The 26,940-nt window shown below is 36.6% G+C and overlaps 1 long non-coding RNA gene across 1 annotated transcript; it reads left to right on the top strand.

Moving 5' to 3' along the window:
- The first annotated feature begins 238 nt into the window (after window positions 1-238).
- On the top strand, window positions 239-25,677 carry LOC148754702 (uncharacterized). Its single transcript, XR_016019967.1, has 3 exons — window positions 239-935; window positions 10,843-10,928; window positions 24,999-25,677. It is a non-coding gene; the product is annotated as an uncharacterized LOC148754702 (long non-coding RNA).
- Window positions 25,678-26,940: the final 1,263 nt, after the last annotated feature.

The raw sequence follows: 26,940 nt of genomic DNA, 5'->3' as shown, positions 1-26,940 counted from the left end.
AAACTACTCTCTGGGGCTCTGTCCCCACAGGCTCTGTCCCACACAGGAAAATATTCATATGTTTGAATATTCACAGACTGTACTTATGGCTAAACAATAAACTAGTAACAGTGCTTGCCTAGGGGCAGGGGTGGAAGGGGGGCTGGGGAAAAACTGAGGAACTGGAAATAAGAGGTGGGAGGGATTATTTACTGACTTTCAAGGGAGGACTATTCAATTGTATGACCATTCATGCAGTTTGAAATTTTTGCCATACATATGTGTTACTTAAAAAAAAACAGTTGTCAGAGGTCTATCCTTCCCCCAAAAGCTGGATGGTTTCACAGGCTATTCATCCGAGCCTCAAGGAGCAGGTAATTCCTATAACATATACATTTTTACAAAGAGAGGAAAAGGAACATTCATAAATTTCTTCTAGGCACCCAGTGTAAATATGGTATCAAACCTGACAGAGTACTAAAAATGAAAACTATATACCTAGCCATCTCACTTATTAATGTAAGTACAAACAAACTGTTAGCAAATCAAATCAGCAAAATAAAAATACCCCAGGTTCAAGTAGTTTTTCCCAGAAATATAAAGTTCGTTCAGAAGCAATATGTAGTGATAATTGATCATTTTAACGGATCAAAGAAAAAAACCCATCATTAGGATGCTGAAAATTCAACTCCTTCCTGAAAAGAAATACATTAATAAAGTTGGACTACAAGGAGATACTGGGGCCTGAGACTGCCTGCCCCCCAAAATATCCCACGAAGGCATATTGTGACTTTGAGTTAGTTGAAGTTACTTGACCAGCAGCCAATGCCAGAAGCGCATCTTGACCCTCGCTTCTCTTCTCCAATGCAGGAAATACATCTCCCCTGTGAAAGGTGTCCATCCCGTACCTGCAGCTCTCGCCTTCTTGTTAGATGTGAACAGCTCAGAGCCAAAAGGTCTGTACCGTCAGCTCCTTTTTCCTCTTTTCTAATTTGCCACTTGAATTACCCAAATCTTGCTTAGATTCCTTTCCACTGAGCACTGGCTTTCTTTGTCCTGTCAATTTCTCATAATGTGTGCTCTTTTTGTCTAAAAAGTGTAACAAGTTGCCTGGTTCTATCTTTTCTTGGAGCCTCATTTTATGATCTGAGCATTGGGATTTTTCTATGCACATGCTTTAAATAGGGTTTTCTCCTGTTAATCTAGTCTGTCAATTTTACTATTTTATTAATAGTCCAGCCATAAGAAACAAAGAACGGTTGGGGGGGATTCTCCCCCTCCCCAATGGTTTTTCTGAGCACTGCTTTCCCTGAGATGACTGCAGCTCAGAGATACTGGGTGTCTGACAATAGAGCTAGCAAACAGGGAAGATTTTCTTACCTTGTCACTCTCCTTAAAATATCTGTGGGTCTAGTAAAAAGAGAAAATGATCAAAAAAAATTCTCTTTCTAAATTTAGATTACCAGGAGAAAATATTTGTGGAATTAGTGCCTTGGGCATAACAATTTTGGTAAAAACTTGGTTTGAGGACTCATGTTTCTGTTGATCCTTTTCCTCCCAGAGATGGTCATTGTTTTCTTTTGTCTAGTTTCTCCACCAGCTGGAAGATGCACCTGGTGGACAGCCACTCGAATAAGCCCTGGATCCAAGCTTAGGGAATCTAAAACTGAGTTATGTTGGGGGACAGGGAACACATGATTCTCTGTGTTTTGGAACTGCTGTGTTTTTGTTTGTTTGTTTGTTTGTTTTGAAGACAGGGCGGTTATCTTTCTTAGGCTAACTCGGGGAGTAAATTTTCTGGACCTTATGCTTTGGTTAAGCCATAAAAGCCTTATTGGTTTAAGTCACTATTGAGATTAATTGGAGGAACTTCTAAGTTGAGAAAACAAATTTAGAGAGCTCTCATATTGATATAATAGCTAGCCATTAAGACTCCCTTAATACAATGAAAGGACAGAAATTAAAACAAAAATCAAAGTCCACTCAGACCACTTCCTATTTACCTTCAGATATTTGTGGACATAAAATTCAGGACATTAGATGTACAACTACCTGTACTTAAAGGAAGGAAATTTGAAACAGCAATCCCTTAAACTCCTAGAAGGAAAAACGACTCATATTTCTTCTCTCCCTTGAAGTTACAAACTTTACTATGTCTTTAAAATGTAAACACCTCAAGAGATAACATCCCACAATTGCCTGAGATTGAGCCCAATTACCTCAACCAGGAAAACCTGAAAGTTGAAAACCTGAAAACCACAGAAAATAAGAAAAATAGTTCTTTTTAAAAAGTACAAACTTCTAGAAAGGCTCCCTCATCCTGAATGTATCTGAGTTTCCTTAAAATTAGTTGTCAGGGACAAATACAAATCTTAAAACTCTTCTCCACAAATACTAAAAAGCCTTAATTAACCATCTGAGCAGATAAATTTAACTTATTCTAACTATTATCTACAAATTAATGGGTTTTACATTATTGTATCTGTTTCATGGCTAAATTTATTTTTAATTTATTGGGGTGACAATTGTTAGTAAAGTTACATAGATTTCAGGTGTATAATTTTATATTACATCATCTATAAATCCCATTGTGTGTTTACCACCCAGAGTCAGTTCTCCTTCCATCACCATATATTCGATCCCCCTTAAGGAGGGTGGGGGGTGGGAGATGAGGGTAAGGGGGATCATGGCTAAAATTTTAAAACAAACTACCAGGTCTCTTGTTCCATCTATCTAAATATTTGTACGTGTCTATATATGTGTCCATATATGTATGTATATTTATATGTCAGTTTATAAAACTTATTTTTTCTATCTCTGGAGGATATTAACTAAAATTGGTTTATAAAGAGCTCTACTTAATTGGCTTAAAGGAATTAAGTCCTTATATAAGTTAAGAAATAATAAGAAACTAACCCTAATGCTTTTACAAGTTCACATAATCTAGACAAATATTTGATATTAAAGGTAATGTAAGTTGCTGGTATTATTTTTTTAAAATACATATCTTTAGAGTTATCCACATTTCAATACAGTATTTTTATTCTACCTAAGTGTAGTACTAAAAGTCAAGTTCATTTATCAGGAGAGAAAATAGCTTGTGATAATAATTGACTTTGTCTAATGTCTTATAAAGTATTCATGAGTAATCTAGGTATGATTGTTAAAAAATTAATTAATTAAATAGATGTAAGTAAGATATAAGGTTTTAGATGAAACTTTTTAGCAATAATTATGTTTTATAGTCTATGTACTTAAAAATAACTTCCCAATATCTTATTGGAAACTTGAAACTTTAGAGGTTTGCTAAATTAAATTAAATGTTAAAAAATGTATTGGATATATAGATCATTTCAAGATAAGATACAAATAATGAAACATTGATTACTTAACATAGGTTTATCTACTTTTGGTCTCCCATTACAGAAGAAAAAATATTTGGGTCAGTTAGTAAATATGTCTTGTGCCTTATTAAAAATCATAATACGGGGGTGGCCGGATGGCTCAGTTGATTAGAGTGTGAGCTCTGAGCAACAGGGTTGCCGGTTTGATTCCCACATGGGCCACTGAGCTGCGCCCTCCGCAGCTAAGATTGAAAGGACAACAACTTGACTTGCAGCTGATCGGTCCTTGGAAAAACACACTGTTCCCCAATAAAGTCCTGGAAATTCACACTGTTCCCCAATAAAGTCCTGTTCCCCTTCCCCAATTAAAAAACAAACAAAAAAAATTTTAAAAAATACTTAAAAAAATTGTAATATGAAGAAGCATATACAGTTGACCTTTGAGCAACATGGATTTGAAGTGCATGGGTCCAAATTATGTGTGGATTTTTTTCGATAAATATACAGTCAGCCCTTTGCATCCTCAGGTTTCACATCTGCAGATTCAACCAACTGCAGATCAAAAACAGTATTTTTGGTGTGCAATTGGGAATCTGTGGAACCAGAGAGCCTACTGTATGCATTCTTATTAGGTTGATGCAAAAGTAATTGCGGTTTAAAAGGTTAAAAATATTTGCAAAAACCACAATTAGTTTTGCACCAACCTAATATATAAGGGATTTGAGCATCTGTGGATTTTGACATCTGCGGGGGGTCCTGAAATCAATCCCCCGTGGATACCTAGGGATGACTGTAGTTAAGTTTTGGGGGAGGCAAAAGTTATATGTGCATTTTCAACTGTACTGGGGAGTTGGCCGAGTTGGTGCCCCTAACTCCCTCATTGTTCAAGAGTCAACCATATTTCTAAAAGTTATGAAATGCATTCATAAAATTTCCGGGAAAGGACAGTTTACTTTTTACCAGAAGTTCAAGGTTTCTAAGGGTTAAAAATTCTAATACAGGTAATTAAGTCTACTAAAATGACAAGGGAAATAACTTTGTATGATAAGATATGTTTTTTAGGCTAAGAAAGGATATGAAACATGGAGATGCATTTTATTGAGGAAAATGAAAGTGATTTTGTCCTAAATAAAGTTGGTTATTCCTGAATAGGTAAAGAACAAGAGACAAACTAAAATGGATTCAGAAGGTTGTAAAAGGTTTAAAAAAAAAAAAAGGATCTTGAGAAAGAAATTTTATGTATGATCAAGCTGGATAAGATTACATAAATTTATTTATGAGGGTTTAATAATATATATATATATGTATATGTATATATATATATATATATATATATATATATATATATACACATATATATATATAATTTTGGAAGCTCTTTTAAAAACTTTTTCAATTACAGTTGACATTCATATTATTTTATCTTAGTTTCAGGTATACAGCATAGTGATTAGACATTTATGTAATTTACAAAGTGATCCCTCTGATAAATCTAGTACCCACCTGGAACCATACATAGTTATTACAATATTATTGACTATATTCCCTGTGCTGTACTTTACATCCCTGTGACTATTTCTAACTACTAATTTGTATCCCTTCACCCTTTTCACCCAGCTCCCCAACCACCCTCCTCTCTGGCAAACATCAGTTGTTTTCTGTTATCTATGAGTTTGTTTCTGTTTTGTTTGTTCTTTTATTTAGTTTTTTTAGATTCCACATAAGTGAAATCATATGGTATTTGTCTTCCTCTGACTAATTTCACTTAACATACTATTCTCTAGGTCCATCCATGTTGTCACAAATGGTAAGATTTCATTATTTTTTATGGCTGAGTAATATTTAATTTTTAATATTTAATATATATATATAATCTTTAATATCAATAATGTACTTACATAAAACCAAAACTTAATTTTCTTTCATCTACTAAAGGGACAAAGTTTTCTCAGACTATTGGTATGATCCTGATAAAATATTATGAGGCGTTTTCGGTCTAGAAAGCAAAGATTTTGTGTCTTACTAACTATGCTTCACACTGTCTTCATCAGGTCTTTGATTGCTTAAAATTGAGTCTCCTTAATATTAAGAGAGCTAAGTTATACCTACAAGTGTTTAACTTTCTGTAATTGCCTGCAAAGTCTAATTGTCCCCACCATTAAATGGTTAACTAAATATTGTTTCATAGTAACCTGTAATCGTATTTGACTAAGTGTTTTAAAACCTGTTATATTTTTGAGAAACTTCCCCCAGATCGGTTTCTATATGAAGTCTTATGGGCCTAAAAATAACTGGGATTTTCCAGAGGGCCCCTGGAACACCTCAAAGATTTATTTTCTCTCCTTATAAAAGAGGGAGATTAAGCTAGTTAGGCATATTTAATATGTTAAATTACATGGGAAGCATTGTCAAATAAGAAATAATACTAAACCTTCTTTATGTTATGCCTATATAGGTATATAAATGTTCCAAAGTTATATGAAATTCTGATGTCTTGATATAATGTTACCAGTCATAATTCTAGTCACTGTCTTAAAATGTGTTTTACAGAAATAACCAAATTGCCTTGGCAATTACACTGTAATCAGAACTATAACCATGCTGTTTGAAGTCTTTTGTTATTTATAGGTAGTTATTGTTTTACTCTGGGGCTTTTTACAAAAGTGCTTCATCTTCCATGCGACTCATATAAAGAACTCTGAATACAGGTTTCTGACCGCTTTAAGACCATGAAACTATAAAATTTACAGAAGTCTAAAGAAAAACTGGATTAATGAAATTGCTGTTATTTAAATACGCTTTTGGAGTCTGTCATGCTGTTAGCACAAATTAGAAGTCCCATGGATTCTTAACTTCTGCAGGTACCCCTTTTGTGACTGGGCATGTAATTGCTGCCTGTTACAACCTGTTCACCGCCCTTCTAAAATTGTCATTGTTTGCCGTTGAGCCCACACTAAGGAATCTGATATTCTATTTTTAGGAAACAACAGGGCTGACAAAGCTACCAAATATGCAGCTCAAAATGGACCCCCCTTATCCTTTCTCTACTCAATTTTTAAACCAGCCATCATCTCTCACTGTTAATAGCTACCAATCAAATGCCCCACAGTTTTAAAAAAAATGGATACAAAAGGGTATCAAACAATTATTCAATGGGTTATATATGGGCAAAATGGACATCCTTGGGTCCCTTTTCTGTTGATTTTTTTGGCTTACACGTATATCCCACCAAATGGATCATAGTACCGATGAGGGTTAATTAAGGAACTGAAAGACAGTTGGTTTTGCCCTGGTATCCACAAAATTTCTGACCAAATCATTTCCCAGTGCTCCTCTTGTAAACCTCACCAAACTTCTGGAAGAAATCAATATACCCCAGGAAGTCCTCCTAGGCCCACACTGTACTTTGTGGTACTCCACATGGATTTGATAGACTTAACCCCAGTTATTTTCACTGTTTGGTTGTTGTCTGCATGTTTAGCGGGTGGACTGAATGCTATCTGACTAGATATGCTAATGATACAACAGTAGTAATGAAACTAATAACTGGGATTATTCTGTGTTTTGGCATTCCTTTGTGGATTGAATCAGACCAAGGAAGTCATGTCATAGCAGATACCGACCACTAATTGCAAAAACTCTAGGGTAGTCACTAAAATTTCATACCCCATAGCATCTTCAATCATCAGGGTAAGAGCAAATTAAAAGTCTAGATATAAAAAGGACTTGAGGAAAGATCTGTCAAGAAACCAAAGTTAAATGGCCAGAACCTTTGCCCTTGGCCTTATAAAGACCAAATACTCCAAATAGGAGACATGGATTAAACCCTTTTGAAATAGTGTTTGGATACCTAGTAATGCCTATGGGCATCTCTAAACCTTCTATCCCTGGATTAAGTGAACATTAGAACATAAGTGAACAACTTGATGCTATGGCTAGCTATGTACAAGAGCTAACTAGTATACTTGAAGCTTATTGACAACAGGTAAAAGAGGCGTGGCCTGCACCAACTGACAAGCCTTCTCATCCCTTTTGACCAGGAGACTGGGTGTATTAGATTGGTGCAAAAGTAATTGCAGTTTAAAAGGTTAAAAATAATTGCAAAAACTGCAATTACTTTTGCACAACCTAATACATCAAGGTCTTTAGAAGAAAACACATGCCATCACCTCTCTGGATAGGACCTTATGAGGTACTGCTAACAACCTACACTGCCATCAAAATAAAAGAAAATTTTTCCTGGATCCATGCAAGCCGAAATGGACCCAGTTCTTTTTTCTCAGGACAACTGGAAAACAGTCCCTACAGGGAACCTTAAGGATTTCCAGAGCTAGTCCGCAGGCCCTTGAAGCAGGTGGCATCACAATGGAGACAGCTTTCCCCAAAATCACGGATCAAGAAACTTAGCTTTTACCTATTACCCATCCCTTAAAAAATCCCATATATGAGATATGATCAAAAAATATGGTGATGTTTAAATTAAAAAAAAAAATTCCAGTAAAAGACACATTGCCATTAATTCCCCTCAAAATACTCCCACTCACTTTGGACACACTTACCTCATTGTTCTTGCCACTTTCTGAAGCAGTTCTGGAAGTCCTCTTTTGTGAGTGTCTTTACTTCATCCTCCATCATGACAACACTCCGTGTCACACATTGTTCCTGGTATGGCAATTTCTGTCAAAAAACAAAACAAAAAATGGTGTGTCCTCATCCACCTTATTTACCAGATCTGGAACTGTGCGACTTCTGGCTCTTCCCCAAAGTCAAAATGACCATGAAAGGAAAATGTTTTGAATCAATTCAGGACATTGAGGCAGCCACGACAGCGACACTAAAGACACTCATGAAAGAGGACTTCCAGAACTGCTTCAGAAAGTGGCAAGAATGAAGGGATAAGTGTGTTTGAAGCAAGGAGGAGTATTTTGAGCAGGATTAATGGCAATGTATCTTTTACTGTGATTTTTTTTATAGGACTTTATTGGGGAACAGTGTGTACTTCCAGGACTTTTTTCCAAGTCAATTTGTTGTCCTTTCAATCTTAGTTGTGGAGGGTGCCGTTCAGCTTCAAGTTGTTGTCCTTTCAGTCTTAGTTGTGGAGAGCGCAGCTCAGCTCCAGGTCCAGTTGCAGTTGCTAGTTGCAGGGGGCACAGCCCACCATCCCTTGCGGGAGTCGAACCAGAAACTTTGTGGTTGAGAGGACGCGCTCCAACCAACTGAGCCATCCGGGAGGCAGCTCAGCTCAAGGTGCCGTGTTCAATCTTAGTTACAGGGGGCGCTGCCCACCATCCCTTGCGGGACTCGAGGAATTGAACTGGCAACCTTGTGGTTGAGAGCCCACTGGCCCATGTGGGAATCAAACTGGCAGCCTTCGGAGTTAGGAGCATGGAGCTCTAACTGCCTGAGCCACCGGGCATGCCCCTGTAATATTTTTTTTTATGTAAACATTCTCCATATTGTTTGATCACACCTCATATACAGAGGATGCCAAAAAAATGTATACACATTTTAAGAAAGGAAAACTATTTATTGTAATACTTAATATATACCGATAACAAAAGATGAATACAAGTCACGTTTGACTTCTGCAATTACAAGAGGTGCTCAAGGTGGTTACCATCAGCGTCCAGACACTTCTGATTATGGGGAACTGCTGCTTGAGCAACATTGACCAAAGTGTCCACTTGTATACATTTTTTGCACCCCCCGTGTATAATGCAATTAACACCATTTTCTACATTTATTAATCATTTATTAGGAGGCTAACTGGAGAATGGTTGTCTCTATCCTACCTTCTAAGTTTCCACTATGGACCTTTTACCAACCTGTGTCTTGCTCTTATTAAGCCTCTGTTTTTCAACAGGCAGGGCACAAACCACACACCCTCTTATACCAGTTTCCCCAACATTGGCCACTTTAACTAATCAATCTGATTGCTGGCTATGTCAACATCTCAATAGCGCAAAAAAAAGCCTGAACTAGCCTTTGTTCCTGCCAATGTAAACACTGGTGGACTGAGTACAGAAGATGGGTGAGTGACAAAGAATGGTATCCATGGCAAGACAGACATCACTCTGCCTCTTCTTCTGGTCATTTGGGCCCAGGACACAATCTATAGAGGCTGAAGGACTATCCCTTACCAAGATAAAGACAATAACTAAAAATGTTTCCCATTACACTAAAAACAGTCATGATCCTAGACTTTTCCTGGGTGACATACCAGGACCATATTGCAATCAAACTGTGCTTTGATTTCACAGGTAGCTTATTCAAATCTGCCACGGAAAGTAAGTGACTCTAGTATTACCCTTTTGGGCACAGATGTCTGCCAAATCACCAAATATTTTGGATGGCTTACAAGCCACCTTTGTGCAATTTAGGGTATTCCAGCTGCTCCCTGATTAAGCCGCCCAATACCACAAAGTCTATGTGGGTGGACCAAAATCTGGACCGACTTGGCCATGCAACAGGACCAAGCTTTCTAGCTGCCAAAACCAGACTACAGGCCTTCTATATCATCTATTTTGCAATTTGTTCTGCTCTCACAGATTGACAGGATATATGGATACTGACATAACTCATGAAACTCTTTCAATCCTGGGAATGACAGATCCCACTTGTACCTTGTCTGTAAACCACACTGGTCTTTTCATTTTATGTGACAATAAACTATATAAAGTTTTCCCTAAATGGTCAGAATGTTATGGACTCAGATACCTGCCTCCTTTTGTAACCAAACACTTCTCTCTAAATATCAGCCACATTAAACTTAGGCTCCTTTGTTCATAAAGTTGTGTGACATAAACATGCCAGTAGGGAAATGACAGAAAATCTGCTTGTGTATCACAATTCAAAGTTTTTTTTCAGTGGTGAGGGTCTGATTCCCCAGATTCGGAGATTATGAATTAGAAAACACAATCTTAAATCTCTCCATGGTAATGGGGACAAGAGTTCAACGCCACTATGCAAACTTTGGGAGTGTGCCAGTCAGAAGTTGTAGTTCAAAGTTGCTGTGCGTTAGATACACTGCCCAGCAAGGAGGATGGTTATGCAACCATCAGTGGGAAATGTTAGTTCCATGTAAACCAAACTGGACAAAGAGTAGCTAACTTAAAAGAAAAGATTGATATTTTCCATCAGATAAATGAAGCAAAGACATTTTGTTGGACTGACCTATTCCCAGGAACGGGTGCCTGTTTTAATGGGGTGTGGGAAACTGTGCTCCGATTTGTTCTTTTCTGTGTGTTCATCCTCATTCTAATTCACGTTCCTTTCTCTCTTAGCAGATCTCTTACCACTCAGCTTTTAACCCATTTTTTTCTCTCTGGCATCCATCAGCCCAATTTTCAGTGTGTGAAGCTTCCAGGAAAGTTTCAAAGGAGGGAAATGTGTGGCCAAAGATGGGATACTCGAAAATATCCCACGAAGGCATATTGTGACTTTGAGTTAGTTGAAGTTACTTGACCAGCAGCCAATGCCAGAAGCGCATCTTGACCCTCATTTCTCTCCTCCAATGCAGGAAATACATCTCCCCTGTGAAAGGTGTCCATCCCGTACCTGCAGCTCTCGCCTTCTTGTTAGATGTGAACAACTCAGAGCCAAAAGGTCTGTACCGTCAGCTCCTTTTTCCTCTTTTCTAATTTGCCACTTGAATTACCCAAACCTTGCTTAGATTCCTTTCCACTGAGCACTGACTTTCTTTGTCCTGTCAATTTCTCACAAATGTGTACTCTTTTTGTCTAAAAAGTATATAACAAGATGCCTGGTTCTGTCATTTTATGATCTGAGCATTGTATTGGGATTTTTCCATGTACATGCATTAAATAGGGTTTTCTCCTTTTAATCTAGTCTCCTATCAATTTTATTATTTTATTAATAGTCCAGCCGTAAGAACTAAAGAACGGTTGGGGGGAATTCTCCCCCTCCCCCACAGATACTTACTTAACATTATAAATAAATCTGCTTCAAACCATTAAAGCCAAGAACAAGAGAAGAATGCTTCTTATTACCACTATTATTTGATACACTGTTCCAGAAGTGCTAGACAATGCAATTAGACCCTTCCTCTAGGGCCCAGGGCCAGTCTTGCTTATGCTATTGGAGGCCATTGGTCTCCCTGGATATTCTCACCCAACTTAACGCTCACTAATGCACAAGCAACCTTTCAGCCCTATGAACCCCAGGCATGTTTCCTATTTTCAGTATTTCCCTTTCTTTGCATTGGCCTGTCCCAAAGTATAGGACTTCTCTGTATAAACACTCCACCCTTCCTGGCGTAAACATATTTTCTCTTCTCTCCTCTTGTAAATAATTAGTGATCAACCCCTCCCTAACTTTTATATTTGCCTCCTCCACCTCTTTCCCTTTCTTGCCATGGCCCAGCCCTTCCCTTAACCCATTCTCTAGTCCTTTCCTCCTTCTCTGAGGCTTTTATAACTTATTTTTTCACCAATCTCCAAACTAAGTCATCTCTCTAACTCCTCTACCATGTACAATAGGATCTTGAGTAACAGTAAAGTTGATGAGACACTGTTGGAACTTAACTCATAGTTATAGCAATTAGACTATGGTGAAATTGATTTTGTTATATGTCATTTTGCTTAAAGTCACAAAACTTGCTGACAATGGTAAGTGAGGATCCTCACTTAACTCATCCCAGGGCTTTCTCAGCACTTCTGACTCAAGATTGCCTTGCCATTGGGCTAGGAGGAGGTCAGGTTATAAAGCAATTATAGATTCAGTCAGTATTCAGTTACCTGGATGCCCTTTCAGGCCACATACACTTGTTCCCTGTTTAACAAACAGGGTAGAAGATCCACATAAGATGAAGCAGAGTACATGAAGTATCTGTATTTTGGGATAGGCAACCCACAAAAACTCCAGTCATTCTAAAGGTAAAAAAGATGTGAAAGATGTAAACAAACTCACAGAGTAGGAATCGTCATGTTATTATTTTTTTGTTGTTGTTACAAGTAGATCCAGCAACATTGATAATCACGTATGCCTACATTCATTCTTCTCTTTCAAACCATGGATATTTTCTATAGAGCAGTTGACAGTTGCTTTCTTAATCCATTAAATTACATTTACATACTTAGCTGTGTCCTAATTGTAACTTTATAGCCCAAGAGATAATTTTCCAATTTGTTTTTCATATTTATACATTTGTATATATTATTAAATTTGATTCATACGTTCACGAACATTTCACTATGAAAATATTCAAATACATAAAAAAGTTGAAAGAATAGTAAAAGGTGAAAGACAAGCACACTGAGTGCCCATAGGCATGCCACGCAGGTTCTCCAGTTCACAATTTCCTGTTTCTGCTTTCTCACATCTCTATCTGTCCATCCCTTTATCCATTCATGCATCATTTATTTGTTTTTTATCCATTTCAAAGTGAGTTGCAGACATTAATTCTGGGGATGCCAAAAAAATGTATGCAAGTGGACACTTCGGTCAATGTTGCTCAAGCAGTAGTTCACCGTAATCAGAAGTGTCTGAACGCTAATGGTAACCACTTTGAGTACCTCTTGTAACTGCAGAAGTCAAACATGACTTTATTCATCTTTTGTGATCGGTATATGTTATTACAATTTTAATAGTTTTTTCCTTTCTTAAAAATGTGTATACATTTTTGTCACCCTCTGTATACTTCATACCTAAACATTTCAGCATGCAGTTTTGAAAGGATAAGACAGATTTTTGTGTATTGACATCTAAAGGTTTCAATGATATATTAAATGAAAAAGGCAGCTTATGAAAACATTAGTTAAATATAAGGATTAATGCAGACACCGTGTTTCCCTGAAAATAAGACCGGGTCTTATATTAATTTGTGTTCCGAAAGACGCATTAGGGCTTCTGTTAAGGGGATGTCATCCTGAAAAATCATGCTAGGGCTTATTTTCTGGTTAGGTCTTGTTTTCAGGGTAACATGGCATAAGAATTTAATTGCCTAAACAATGTCCATTTCTCCTTATTCCTTCTCAACAGAGCTGTACTTTTGTTCAGTGTGGAAAAGTGTCCAGGTCCAAGTATTGAATCATGATTGATTCAAGTCAATCATGGCAATCTTGTTCTCCAATTTCCCAGCTTCCTTTGACAGTAGTTCTGGCCAATAGGAATAAAACAGAAATCATCCAGGGAGGCTTCTGGGAACAGGAACAAATAATGTCTTCTTTATTAGACAGAAGAGATAGGTTCAGCTTGCCCCTCACCCCAATCCTTTGACCTTGAATGCAGACATGATGTCTGTAGGCACAACAGCTATCTGGCAACCAACAAAAGACAAAACGTGAGGATAAAAGCCCATGTGCCTATGGTCTTTTCATGTTCTGTGTAATTCTTAAAGCAATCATCACATATATTATTGTAATATATAAATATCTTCATAAAAATGGGATATGATATCAATACCAACTTTATTCAAAGTAAATTTTAGAGGCTTAAATGCGAAAGTAGAAATTGTGAAAACTAAAGTCACATACATCTTATTGGAGTCTTCTGTCTTACCCTGGATTTCCTCCAGAAAGCAGAGCCTGAGACGAGGCCTTTCATATACAGGTTGATGTTGGGAAGTAATCCTTGGCAACACGAGTGGGGAACTGGGAAGAGTGAAGCAGAAATGGAAGAAACATCATTAGAAGGATGTGTTTTCTTTTTTTCTCTAGACCAATGTTTTATTTTTATTTTTTCCTGCCAGGACATCTGTTTGAAATTCCTGGGTGGCAAACTGCCAGGTTGGTGTGGTCTGATAACTGGGTCAGCTTGGTAGGATGCATAGCTTTGCTGAAACTGGGGCCACAAAGTTGACAAGAAGCCTTCCAATACCTGCTTTGCCCATCACATGATGGTCCCCTTAAACAGATGTGTAACATTTAGGCATGAGCAGGATAACCACAAGCATTATCCTAGTTTGGCAAAGGCATTCTGCTAAAATAGTATCTCCATATTGTATGTGGAGCAAAACTTACGAAAACAACAAATTTAAGAATAGAATCTAAATACTTTTCTAAATTAAAAAAGTAAGGACTAGCTGTTAGTGAATACGTCAAAAATACGTAAGCGAAGAACAGATTTTTCAAGCCCGAACACTGTCCCAACATCATGTCATTTTCTTTAAAAAATTAAAGTTTATTGGGGTGACAGTGGTTAGTAAAGTTCCATAGGTTTGAAGTGTACAATTCTATAACACATCATCTATATATAACATTGTGTGCTCACCACCCAGAGTCAGTTCTCCTATCACCGTATATTTGACCTTCTTTACCCTCATCTACCACCCCCTCCCCCCTTACCCTCTGGTAACAACTAACCTATTGTCTGTCTATGAATTTTTGTTTCTTTATTTGTGTGTCTTGTTCCTTTGTTGCCTTCAGTTTTATATCCCACATGTCAGTGAAATCATATGGTTCTCGACTTTTCCTGTTTGACTTATTTCGTTTAGCACAATGTTTTATTTCTTATTTCAACATTTTGCTCTCTTGGTTTTTGTTAAAAAAATTTATTAAAATATAGCTAACATACAATATTATGTTATTTTCAGGGGTACTCCATAGTTATTTAACATTTATACGCCTAAAGAAGTGACCACCATGATAAGTCCAGCACCCATCTGACACCAACCACGCTATCATGATATTAGTGACTATATTCCCCATGATTTATTTCTGTTATACCTGGGAATGTGGACCTCTTATTCCCCTTCACCTTACCCCCTTTTTTAAATTTTTCAATTACAGTTGACAATATTATTTTATATTAATTTCAGGTGTACAGTGTAGTGATGAGACATTTATATAATTTAAGAACTGATTTCCCCTGACTAGTCCAGTACCCACCTGGTACTATACATAGTTATTACTTGTATTCTTGGCTATATTCCCTATGCTGTACTTTACACCCCCATGACTATTTTGTAACTACCAATTTGTACTTCTTAATTCCTTCACCTTTTTCACCCTGCCCCTCAACCCCCTCCCATCTGGCAACCATCAGTTCTCTGTATCTATGAATCTGCTTCTGTTTTGTTTATTAATGCTCTTCTTTAGATTCCACACATAAGTGAGATCATATGGTATTTGTATTTCTCTGTCTGACTTATTTCACTTAGCATGATACCCTCTATGTCCATCCATGTTGTCGCAAATGGTAAGATTTCATTCTTTTTAATGGCCAAATAATATTCCAATGTATATATGTACCACCTCTTGTTTATCCAATTGCCTATTGATGGGCATTTGGAATGATTCCATATCTTTGCTATTATAAATAATGCTGCAATGAAGATAGGGGTGCATATATCTTTTTGAATTAGTGTTTTCAATTTCTTTTTTTTTTTTTCCCTCAATTTCTTTAGATACATACTCAGAAGTGGGATTGCTAGGTCATATGGTAGTTCTCTTTTTAATTTTTTGAGGAACCTCCATACTGTTTTCCACAGTGGCTGCACCAATTTACAATCCTACCAACAGTGCATGAGGATTCCCTTTTCTCCACATCCTCGCCAACACTTTTTGTTTGTTGATTTATTGATGATAGCCATTCTGACAGGTGTGAGGTGATATCTTATTGTGGTTTTAATTTTCATTTCTCTGATGACTAGTAACATTGAGCATCTTTTCATATGTGTATTGGCCATCTGTATGTCCTCTGGAGAAATGTCTATTCAGGTCCTCTGCCCGTGTTTTTTAATTGGATTGTTAATTTTTCAGTGTTAAGTTGCCTAAGTTCTTTATAAATTTTGGATATTAACCCCTTATCAGATGTATCATTGGCAGACATCTTCTGCCATTCAGTAGGTTGTCTTTTCATTTTGTTGATGGTTTCCTTTGCTGTGCAAAAACTTTTTAGTTTGATGTAGTCTCATTTGTTTATTTTTTTCTGTTTCCCTAGCCTGAGGCGACATTTGATATTGTCTCTCTTCCCAATGGAACTTGCAGATTTCCCCTCAATTCAAAAATGAAGAAGAACCTCATATTAGCCTTTCCCTTTGGTAACATATTTTTTCTTTCTTTTTAAATTAGTACATTGGGTGACAATTGTTAGTAAGGTTACATAGATTTCAGGTGGACAACTCTGCAATACATCATCTATAAATCCCATTGTGTGTTCACCACCCAGAGTCAGTTCTCCTTCCATCACCATATATTGGATCCCCTTTACCCTCATCTACCACCCCCTAACCCCCTTACCCTGTGGTAACCACTAAACTATTGTCTGTGTCTATGAGTTTTTGTTTCTTCATTTGTTTGTCTTGCTTCTTTGTTGTTTTCAGTTTTATATCCCACAAATCAGTGAAATTACATGGTTCTCTACTTTTTCTGTCTGACTTATTTCGCTTAGCATAGTAATCTCAAGATCCATCCATGTTGTTGCAAATGGCACTATTTCATCTTTTCTTATGGCAGAATAATATTCCATTGTGTATATACACCACAAGTTCTTTATAATATCATCTATTGAAAGATACGTTAGCTGTTTCCTTGTCTTGGACACCATAAATAAAGCTGCAATGAACATTGGAGCATGTATATCTTTACGGATAAATGTTTTCAGATTTTTTGGGTAGATACCCAGGAGAGGGATTGCTGGGTCATATGGTAATTCTATTCTTAAATTTTTTTTTTTTTTGAGGAACCTCCACACTGCTTTCCATAGTGGCTGCACCAATCTGCATTCCCACTAACAGTGTATGAGGATTCCTTTTTCTCCACAGCCTCTCCAATACTTGTTATTTGTCTTGTTGATGACAGCCATGATATCTGGTGTGACGTCCTATCTCATTGTGGTTTCTATTTGCATTTAACTAATGATTAGTGATGTTGAGCATCTTTTCATATGTCTATTGGTCATCTGTATGCCCTCTTTGTAGAAATGTCTATCCAGGTTCCCTGCCCATGTTTTAATTGAACTTTTTGTTTTTTTGTGGTTGAGTTGTATGAGTTCCTTATATATTTTGGATCTTAGCCCCTTATCGAAGGCATTGTTTGCAAAAATCTTGTCCCATTAGGTTGGTTGCCTGTTTATTTTGTCGATGGTTTCTCTTGCTGTGCAGAAGCTTTTTAGTTTGATAAATGAATGGGACTACATCGTGCAGGTGCAGAGAGTGAGCCAATAGGGTGGCACCTGTGGATTTGGAGTTGAAGAAGGCCTTCACAGAGCTTCAAGCCAAAGTTATTGACACTCAACAGAAGGTGAAGCTTGCACACATACAAATTGAACAGCTAAACAGAACAAAAAAGCATGTACATCTTACAGATACAGAGATTATGATTTTGGTAGACGAGACTAACATGTATGAAGGTGTAGGAAGAATGCATTAATCTGTATTTTAGAGAAAATGAAGCAAAGATGAAATGATTTTCAAAGGTTTATTCTTCAGTCCAAGGAGGTAATTCACAATCAGCTGTTAGAGAAATAGAATATAGCAGAAGAAAAAATTAAAGATATGGAAGTGAGTTTTAAGTGAATATTAACGATAAGTATGTAGTCACCTTTTAGGAAAAAAGTAGTTATATCGCTGTATCATATTAAATTAAAATGTATGCCTGCCAAGGTCGTGCCAGATAGCTTTAATTTTTTTTATAAATGGGTTAGAGCTGTGAAGTAGTCATATTCATGGCAGTGTGTAAGACAGAAAAAAAAGTCTTGTAAAACTATAGGGGATTTTAAAGAAGATAGCATGCTGTTAACCTGAATGTATTTTCTTTATTGCCTTGGAATGAACATCTCTGTTCTTTAATAAACAAATATAAAAATGCAACATATATTTAAACACATACTCTGGTGGAAGGACATGAGCATGGGCAATGATAATAGTAGTTGAAGGATTTTAATATGCCCCTTTTTACATATTGTAATTCCTTTAACATAGATTGGATTCTAGACACGGACTGAGTAGTAAGCTGTAACTGATTAACTGTCTGAAGGATGGTGTTGCAGTGAGGCAAAAAATTCCTTTTAGGTAGGGAAAAATATTATAGGTAAGAGCAACTTAGTAAACTTTGAAAAATTGGAGTTTATTATTAAAATGTCCTTATACATTAAGACCTTTGATGAGATATTCTTCTTGGGCTCTCATGAAAGATGAGATATATAGTAATAGTTGTACATAGTAAAAGTTGGACTGGACAAAAAACTGGTAATTATTTCTTTGAGAGCAAGATTTCCTGAGATGGGGGTGGATACAGTGACTTCATAGGTCACTTTATCTAATTAGTGTGAGTAGTATTTGAGGCAATGGTTCAAAATCTGACCCAGCCCTCTGCTGAATTGGTGAGACACCCCCGTATCCTCCTGGGGATTTCCTCAGGGGCACTGACTTGGCATGGCCTGGTGAGCATATAGTGTCTTAGGTTACTTAGGCTTATTTTTGTTTGACTGCTGATGATTTAAACAAACTTGATAAGAGATTTAAACAAACTTAATAATAGTTTAGAAAGATCAATATAAAAACAAAACAAATAAGCAAACAAACAACTGAAAGGAAAACTGTTATCCTACAATAATCAGGTGATTATTGTCTGATTTTATCATTTTTGTCAGCCCAACTGTTCTAGATGAATTGTATATCCTCTAGTGTTTTCAAACAAAAGAATCTTAACTCCAATCAAAACAGTTTCATGTAGATAACAAAAAATGTGTTTTTGCAACTCTAAGTAAGTATATCTAAAAATCGTTTTGATGAATGAGTAGCAAGATGCAAAGCAATGTGTATGTAATTGTTTTGTAATCTGAGTTATATAAATTTTAAAAGTATGTGTTAACTTTTATAATTAAAAAATTACCTAGCTAAAATAAATGAATGGGACTGTATCAAACTAAGAAGCTTTATTTATTTTTTTGATGCTGTTGCAAAGGGGATTGTTTCCTTAATTACTTTTTCTGAGAATTCATTTTTGTGTATAGAAATGCACCTGATTTCTGAATATTCTGTACACATATACATTTATATGTGTATTTCTGAATAAATGCACCTGATTTCAGAATCCTGCTACTTTACTGAATTTATTTATCAGTTCTAGTAGTGTTTTTTTGGTGCAAACTTTTGGATTCTCTATATATCATATCTTGTCACCTGCAAATAATGAGTTTTACTTCTTTTCCAGTTTGGATGCTTTTTATTTCTTTTTCTTGTCTGATTGCTGTGGCTAAGACTTCCAATGTTATGTTGAATAAAAGTGGTGAAAGTGGGCATCCTTGTCTTGTTCCCCATGTTAAGGAAAATGCGTTTAGCTTTTCACCATTGAGTATGTTAGTTGTGGGTTTGTCGCGTATGGAATTGAAGTATGTTCCCCCATTCCCACTTTGCTGAGTATTTTTTTTTTAAATCATAAATGGATGCTGGATTAGTTTAAATACTTTTTCTGTGGGTATTGATAGGATCATATAATTTTTATTCTTTACTTTGTTTTTGTGGTGTATCAAATTAATTGATTTGCAGATATCAGACCAACCTTGCATCCCAGGAATGAATCCCACTTGATCATGGTATATGATCTTTTTAATGTATTGCTGATTTCAGTTTGCTAATATTTTGTTGAGGATTTTTGCATCTGTGTTCATCAGGGTTGTCAGTCTATACTTTTCTTTCTTTTTGTAATGTCTGTCTGGCTTTGGAATCAGGGTAATGCTGGTCTCTTAAAATGAGCTTGGGAGCCTTCTCTCCTCTTGGATTTTTTGGAATAGCTTGAGAAGGATAGGTGTTAATTCTTCTTTGAATATTTGGTAAAATTCACCTGTGTAGCCATCTGGTATAGGACTTTTGTTTGTGGGGAGTTTTTTGTTTACTGATTTGATTTTGTTAGTAGTATTTGATCTGTTCAGACTTTCTGTTTCTTCTTAATTCAGTCTTGCAAGATTGCATGTTTCTAGGAATTTATCCCTTTCTTCCAGATTGTTCAATTTGTTGTAGGTCCTTGCTTTTTATCACAGAATATTTCCTGCCAATCCCTTTTGGCCTGCAAAGTTTCTGTTGAGAAATCAGCTGATAATCTTATGGGAGCTCCCTTGTAGGTAACTCACTGCCTTTCTGTTTCTACTTTTAAGATTATGTCTTTGTCTTTTTTTTATTAGTTTCAGGTATACAAAACAATGTAATAGTTAGACATTTGCACCCCTCACAAAGTGATAACCCCCCGCCCCCAAAGAAATTCTGTCTTTAACTTTTGGCTTTTTAATTATGTGTCGTGGTATGGGCCTCTTTGGGTTCATCTTGTTTGGGACTTTCTGCACTTCCTGAATTTATATGTGTATTTCCTTTGCCGGGTTTTCGAAGTTTTCTGCCATTATTTTTTCACATAGGTTCTCAATTCCTTGTTCTCTCTCTTCTCCTTCTGGTGCCTTTATGATGTGAATGTTATGCTTGATGTTGTCCTAGAGGTACTAGAAGTGTATGTTTTTAAGCAGCAAAACGGGGTACATTCCACTGAGGAGCCATATGCAATACACTTCAGAATTGTCTGCTGGAAGGACAGAAGAAGGGAACCTTTCTCTACAGTTCCCATGTCCCAATGGTGAAGGGTCACTATATGGATTGTTAACTCTTTTGCAGCTCTGAACTTGTGTATGCTTCAGAATGGCGGAACAGATTCCCACAGGCCTACAACAGGAAGTGAGATACAGCACAGCATAGACAAGTGCTGCCAGAATGGTAGGCCGAGGAAGTGAGGCATGAGAAGTGTTTGATGACTCGTCTAAAGAAATGATGATTGGCATCTGAAAATAGTGCCTGCAGTGGGAGTGCCAAGGAAGTAATTTTGCTTTCGTTTTTTTCTTTAATTTTTATATTTTCATTTATAAAAAGAGAGACAACTTCGTGAAGTGAATAAGGATAGAAACTCTGGAACCAGAATACCTGGGTATGAAACTCAACTGCACCATTTACTCTTAACTTCACGTTTGTCAAGTTACAAAACCTCTCTGTGCCTCAGTTTCATCATCTGTAAAATGGAGATGATAACAATAACGACCTCATAGGGTTGTGAGCACTAAACAAGCTGACTGTTAACTATTAATACTTAAAATAGAAATGCACGTTTGTTATAAATAATCAGAATACATAAGTGTACACAATAGAGCGTTAAGTGTCTGGTATCTGTTAGAATGCTTTTGTTTTCAAGAAAGAGAAAATCAATCACCCTGCCAGTGAGGGATTGGAGAGAACAAGGCCCATGAATGGGATACTGAGAGGGGAAGCCTTGGGCTCAAGCAATTGGAGGGTGACATAAAGCGATTATATCTGCAAAGTCAGGTCAAGGGGTTGAGGGAAGCGGAGGAGTGGAATGGAACTCAGACGAATTGAATGCTTAATGTTAGTGTCTAGCTCGCCAAGAGGAGGTGTTCCTTCCCTTACCCCCTTGGTTATTCCTTCTGCCTCTTTGTCCCGTCCATCACTGTCTTGCTTCTTAGAAGTAATACCCTCCCCTTTTGTAACTAGGAAAAAGGAGGACATATAGCTCACTTGACAAAAGCACTAAGGAAAAACCAGAATGTTTAGTCAATGTTTGTTCTGAATAAGTTCATCTGAAAAGTACACTTTTGAAAAGCAAACAAAACCTATGCAATTAAAATGTCACTGAAATTGCAAACAGAGCAAAGAGAAATGTGTGTGTTGGATTACACATTTCTACTTCCCACCCTTCCCCAACGTCTCTTTTTCAGAAAGGAAGATTGTGAATAAGGAAAGAAGGAGGAAGGATAGAAAAGGAAGGGACACCCTGAGGAGTACAGAACAGCAACGCTTTCCACACTTTGTTTTAAATAAACTGTAACATGAAAACACCATACAGGGATCATTTTAAAGTAGGTTTCCTCTATGATAAGGTTGGGAAAGAGCATGGTGTGGGTAGGCATGACTAAGGGGTCAGAGGCCACTGATTTTCCTAGACCTTGCAGTCTCTGAGGGTGCATACCTGATTCACTAGTAGCTGAGCTAGTTGTATGCAAATTTAAAATATAGTTTAATTCTTCAGTCTGGCTCTCCAAGTTATTTCCTACGTTTGTGTATGCATGAATTCTTAGAAAAGCCCACTGCTTTAATGTATATGAGATGAATAAGAAATTAAAGCTCAGGGAGAAATGACACCACCTCACTCTTTGTATCCTTTAATCCTGTTGGGACCTACAATTGATTGATCTACCAATATTTTACTGTCCCTCAACCCATCTGATATCCCCTCTTCTATCCTTATTCAACTTAACTGCCACCGATAGCCACTACAATCAGTCCTTTGCAACACTCTCCACTCCCTTTCCCCTCTTTTGCTTGATCATACTTACTGGACAAAAGTCCAACCCTAGTTAAATGCGGGACCTTATCTACTTGGTGCCTGCATAGTCGGCACAATGTGATTGGAGTCAAGTACACAGCTATGCTGACTGGTCTCACTTTAAATGACCACAAAGCTTCATGGATGGGCCCTTAGTGCTGTCTGGTGATCACACATATTTCTTAAGGTAACTCACTCACCTACTCACCTAGAAGAAGATGATATCATACCTTCCTTCTCCTCACAACTTCAACATTCCCTTTCCAGTACTGAATTTCGGATGAAAGCACTGCCTACTTCACTGAGAACATAAAAGCAATCAATCAAGAACTTGTACACCCTCCCACTGGCACATCTGTCCACTTATGAACATCTATCACTACATTCTCTGTACCAGATCCCAGCCCACATCTCCCCACTCAGGGGTAATGTGGCAAGGTTAAAAAGAAATGTCCACACAAATGAAATGACTTGATTAAAATGACCTAGCAAGTTAAAAACAACTAACATCTGCCCAGGCTCTACTATTGGACAAACCAATTTCGTATACGTTTTTTGCATCTGATCCTCACAGAAATTCTGTGAAGTAGGTTTTGTGATTGTTCCCATTTTATAAGAAAATGAGACTCAAACAAGGTAAGTCACTTGCTCCAAATTGCTGAGAACTTTTGTTCGTGGTAAAGGTCGGGTTAAAATTCATGCCAAGAGTAATAATGGAGAAGTTTTTAAAAAGTTTTTACACAAGAGTACTATGTACAAATCTATACAAACAAGTTTGAAAGCATCAAGGAGATGAACAGATTCTTAGGAAAATAAAAATGATCAAAATTGACCCAGGAGGATTTAAAAACCTCATCAGAACAGTTGCTATGTAAAAACATATTTTAAACTATCAGAGAACCAGTACTCTATATCAGAGGTTGAGAATTGTTTTCTGTAAATGGACAGACAGTCAATGTTTTAGGCTTTGTGGGCCACCTCTTGTCGCTATTGTATGTTCTTTTGGTTTTGTTTCTTTTGGTTTTTTACAGCCATTTCAAAATATAGTGTCTTAGTCCATTTGGGCTGCTATAACAAAGTATCACAGAAAGAGTAGCTTATAAAAGAACAGAAATGTATTGCGCACAGCTCTGCAGGCTGGAAGTCCACGATCTAGGTGGCAGCATGGCTGTGTTCAGAGCCCTCTTTCTGGTTCATAGTTGGCACCTTCTCGCTGTGTCCTCACAGGGCAGAAGGGGCTAGGGGGCTCCATGGGGCTTCTTTTATGAGGGCATTAATCCCCTTCCTGAGAACTCCACCCTTATGACCTAATTACCTCCCAAAGGCCCTACCTACTAGTACTATCACCTTTGGGGTTGGATTTCAATTTAGGAATTTTGGGGGGACACAAACATTCAGACCATAGCCTGTAAAAACCACTCTTAACTCGGGCAGTACAAAAACAGGCTGCAGGTTGGGTTTTGCTTGCAGGCTGTAGATTGCCAATGCCTGCTGTATAGGTAGCTACCAGTTCACAGGAAGTACAGTAGACAGAATATATGCAATGACACCATGGGGATGCAATCAACAAAATCCAAATGAGGGAATCTCTAATCTACAAACAACTTTGTCTGTGGTTTATCCTCAAATTTTCAACATCTGCTCTTCAATCCTGACTTTGCAAATAAATTGCAAGGGCAGAAATCAATTACAATGTATGAGTTTTATTTGGATCCTGATTCAAAAAAGGCAAACAGGTAAAAAAACAAAACAAAACAAAAAACAGCATTTGAGAAAATTTGGATAATTTGAATACTGATGAGATATTTGTTGATATTAAGGAATTGGGGTTTTTTTTGTTGTTGTTATAATAACAGTGTCTATAGTTAAAAAAAACACCTATTGGGATTTTGATCGAATTGCAATTAATCTAAAGATCCATTTGGGGAGGACGGACATCTTAACAATACTGAGGCTTCCAACACATAAATATCGAGTATATCAGTCTAATTATTTACAACTTTTATGTCTTTCACCAATGTTTTATAGTTTTCAGCAAAGCATATACATATTTTTTGTTAGATTTATACTTAAGCATTTCATTTCTAGTGCTAATGTAAATGTAAATCCTAAGATGAACTGCACTTGATAGCATTGTATTAACATTGTATTATCCTTTTTTATATATTGCTGGATTTGATATGCTAGTATTTTGTTGAGCATTTTTATATGTATGCTTTCTGATTATCTTTTGCCAGTCTGTGAAAATTCATTTGACTTGAGTTTATATTTAGACACCTCAGTATTTTCTTTGAGGTTTTCTACATAGACAATCAAATCATCTGCAAGTAATGACAGTTTTATTTCTTTTAATCCTTATGTAATTCATTACTTGCTCTTGTCTTCTTTTGCCGATTAGCACTACCAGTAAGAAGTGATGATGATGGGCCTCACTGGCATTTTCCTAATTTTAAAGGTAAGACTACCAACATTTCCCCATTTAGGACACTGTTGTGTGATTTTTGTCAATTCCATTTTTTTTCAGATTAAGAGCGTTCCCTTCTATTCCTGGTTTACTAAGAGTTTTTAATCAGGAAACGGTGTTGCATTTTTATAAAACATTCTTCTGTATTTACAGAGATAATCTTATGGCTGTTCTCTTTTATTCTAAGAAGTAGTAAATGTCATTGAGAGATTTTCTGCTATGAAATGATCTTTGTTTTCCTGCAATCAGCCCAACTTGATAATGGTACATCGTAGTTTTAGACACTGGAAGATTTAGTTCACTCAAATTTTGTTTAGGCTTCATGTATCTATGTTCATAAGTTAAATGGGCTTGTGCATTTTCCTTCTTGTTGTGTTCCGTTGTGGTTGTGACATCAAAACTATTCCAGCCTCATAGAATTAGAACCTGGAAGATTCTGAGTAAAATTGAAATGATCTTTTCCTTTAATATTTAGAAGAACTTTCCTCTAAAACTGTCTGGTTTTGTGTTTTCTTTGTGGGAAGATTTTAAACTCCTGCTTCAATTTTTAAATAGCTATAGGTCTGGTCAAGATTTTTGTTTTTCCTTGAGTGAGTTTTGGTAATTTCTAAGATGTCCCAATTGTCACCCCAATAAATTTAATAAAATTTAAAAAAAAGAAAAATTTTGGCTTTGTGTTTTCCTCTTCTATTACTTGTTTGCTGACAGCTATTTATTTAAATCATAAATTACTATAAAACGTTATCAAATATATTATTACCATCATATATGTTAACTCATTCAGTCTGTTAGTATGTTCAGTTACATAGATAGGATTCACGATATTGAACCATCCTTCTATTCTTGATCATGATGAATGATTTTTTAAAACTGTACTCTTGGATTGGTTAGCTAATAATTTATTAAAGTTTTTGTATCTAGACTTGGTGAATTGTGCCTATACTTTTCCTTTATTCTGTTGTTGTTTTTTGAAATTTTTTGTTTTTTTAAAATTTTTCTTTATTTTTTATTATTAGGTTCAGATGTACAAAACAACGTAATGGTTAGACATTTACACACCCCACAAAGTGATAACCCCCCAAGTCTACTACCCCTTTGACATCGTACAGAGCTATTACAATACCACTGACTATATTCCTCATGTTGTACTTGACATCCCTGTGACCATTTTGTGACTACCACTTTGAACTTCTTAATCCCTCCACCTTTACTACTCACCCCCTAAGCTCCCCCCCCATCTGGCAACCTATCAGTTTGTTCTCTGTATCTATGAGTCTGTTTCTGTTTTGTTTGTTCAATCTGTTCTTTAGATTCCACATATAAGTGAGATCATATGGTAGTTGCCTTTCCCAGTCTGAGTTGTTTCACTCAGCTTAATATCCTTTCTTCTGTTATTGTTTTATTGTTTGGGAATCAAGACTATTAGTGCCTTATAAAATGAACTGGGAAGATTTTTGCTCCTCTGTAGTAGAACAAGTTGTATATGATGGCAATTTGGAGATCTACAAAGCTTGGTAGAACTCACTTGTAAAACAATATGGACCTGGGTGGTGAACAAACAATGTGATTTATAGATGATGTAATACAGAATTGTACACCTGAAATCTATGTAACTTGACTAGCAATTGTCACCCCAATAAACTTTAATTAAAAAAAAAAAAGAAAGCAATATGGACCTGGAGATTGATGAGAGGAAAAATCTTTGACTATGACTTTAACTTTATCTATTTAAGTTCTCTTTCTTTTGGTGCCATTTTGGGCATTTTATATATTTCTATGAGCTTATCTAGTTCATCTATGTTTTCAAATTTATTGGCATATGCTTGTCCATAGTACATTTTTATTATTTTTAACCTCTGTTGTGTCTTAATCTTCA

The sequence above is a fragment of the Rhinolophus sinicus genome, chromosome 18, assembly GCF_057876585.1.
Source record: "Rhinolophus sinicus isolate RSI-liver-muscle chromosome 18, RSI-T2T, whole genome shotgun sequence".
In the NCBI taxonomy this organism is placed as follows: Eukaryota; Metazoa; Chordata; class Mammalia; order Chiroptera; family Rhinolophidae; genus Rhinolophus; species Rhinolophus sinicus.
This window is presented reverse-complemented; position numbering and strand designations above follow the sequence as displayed.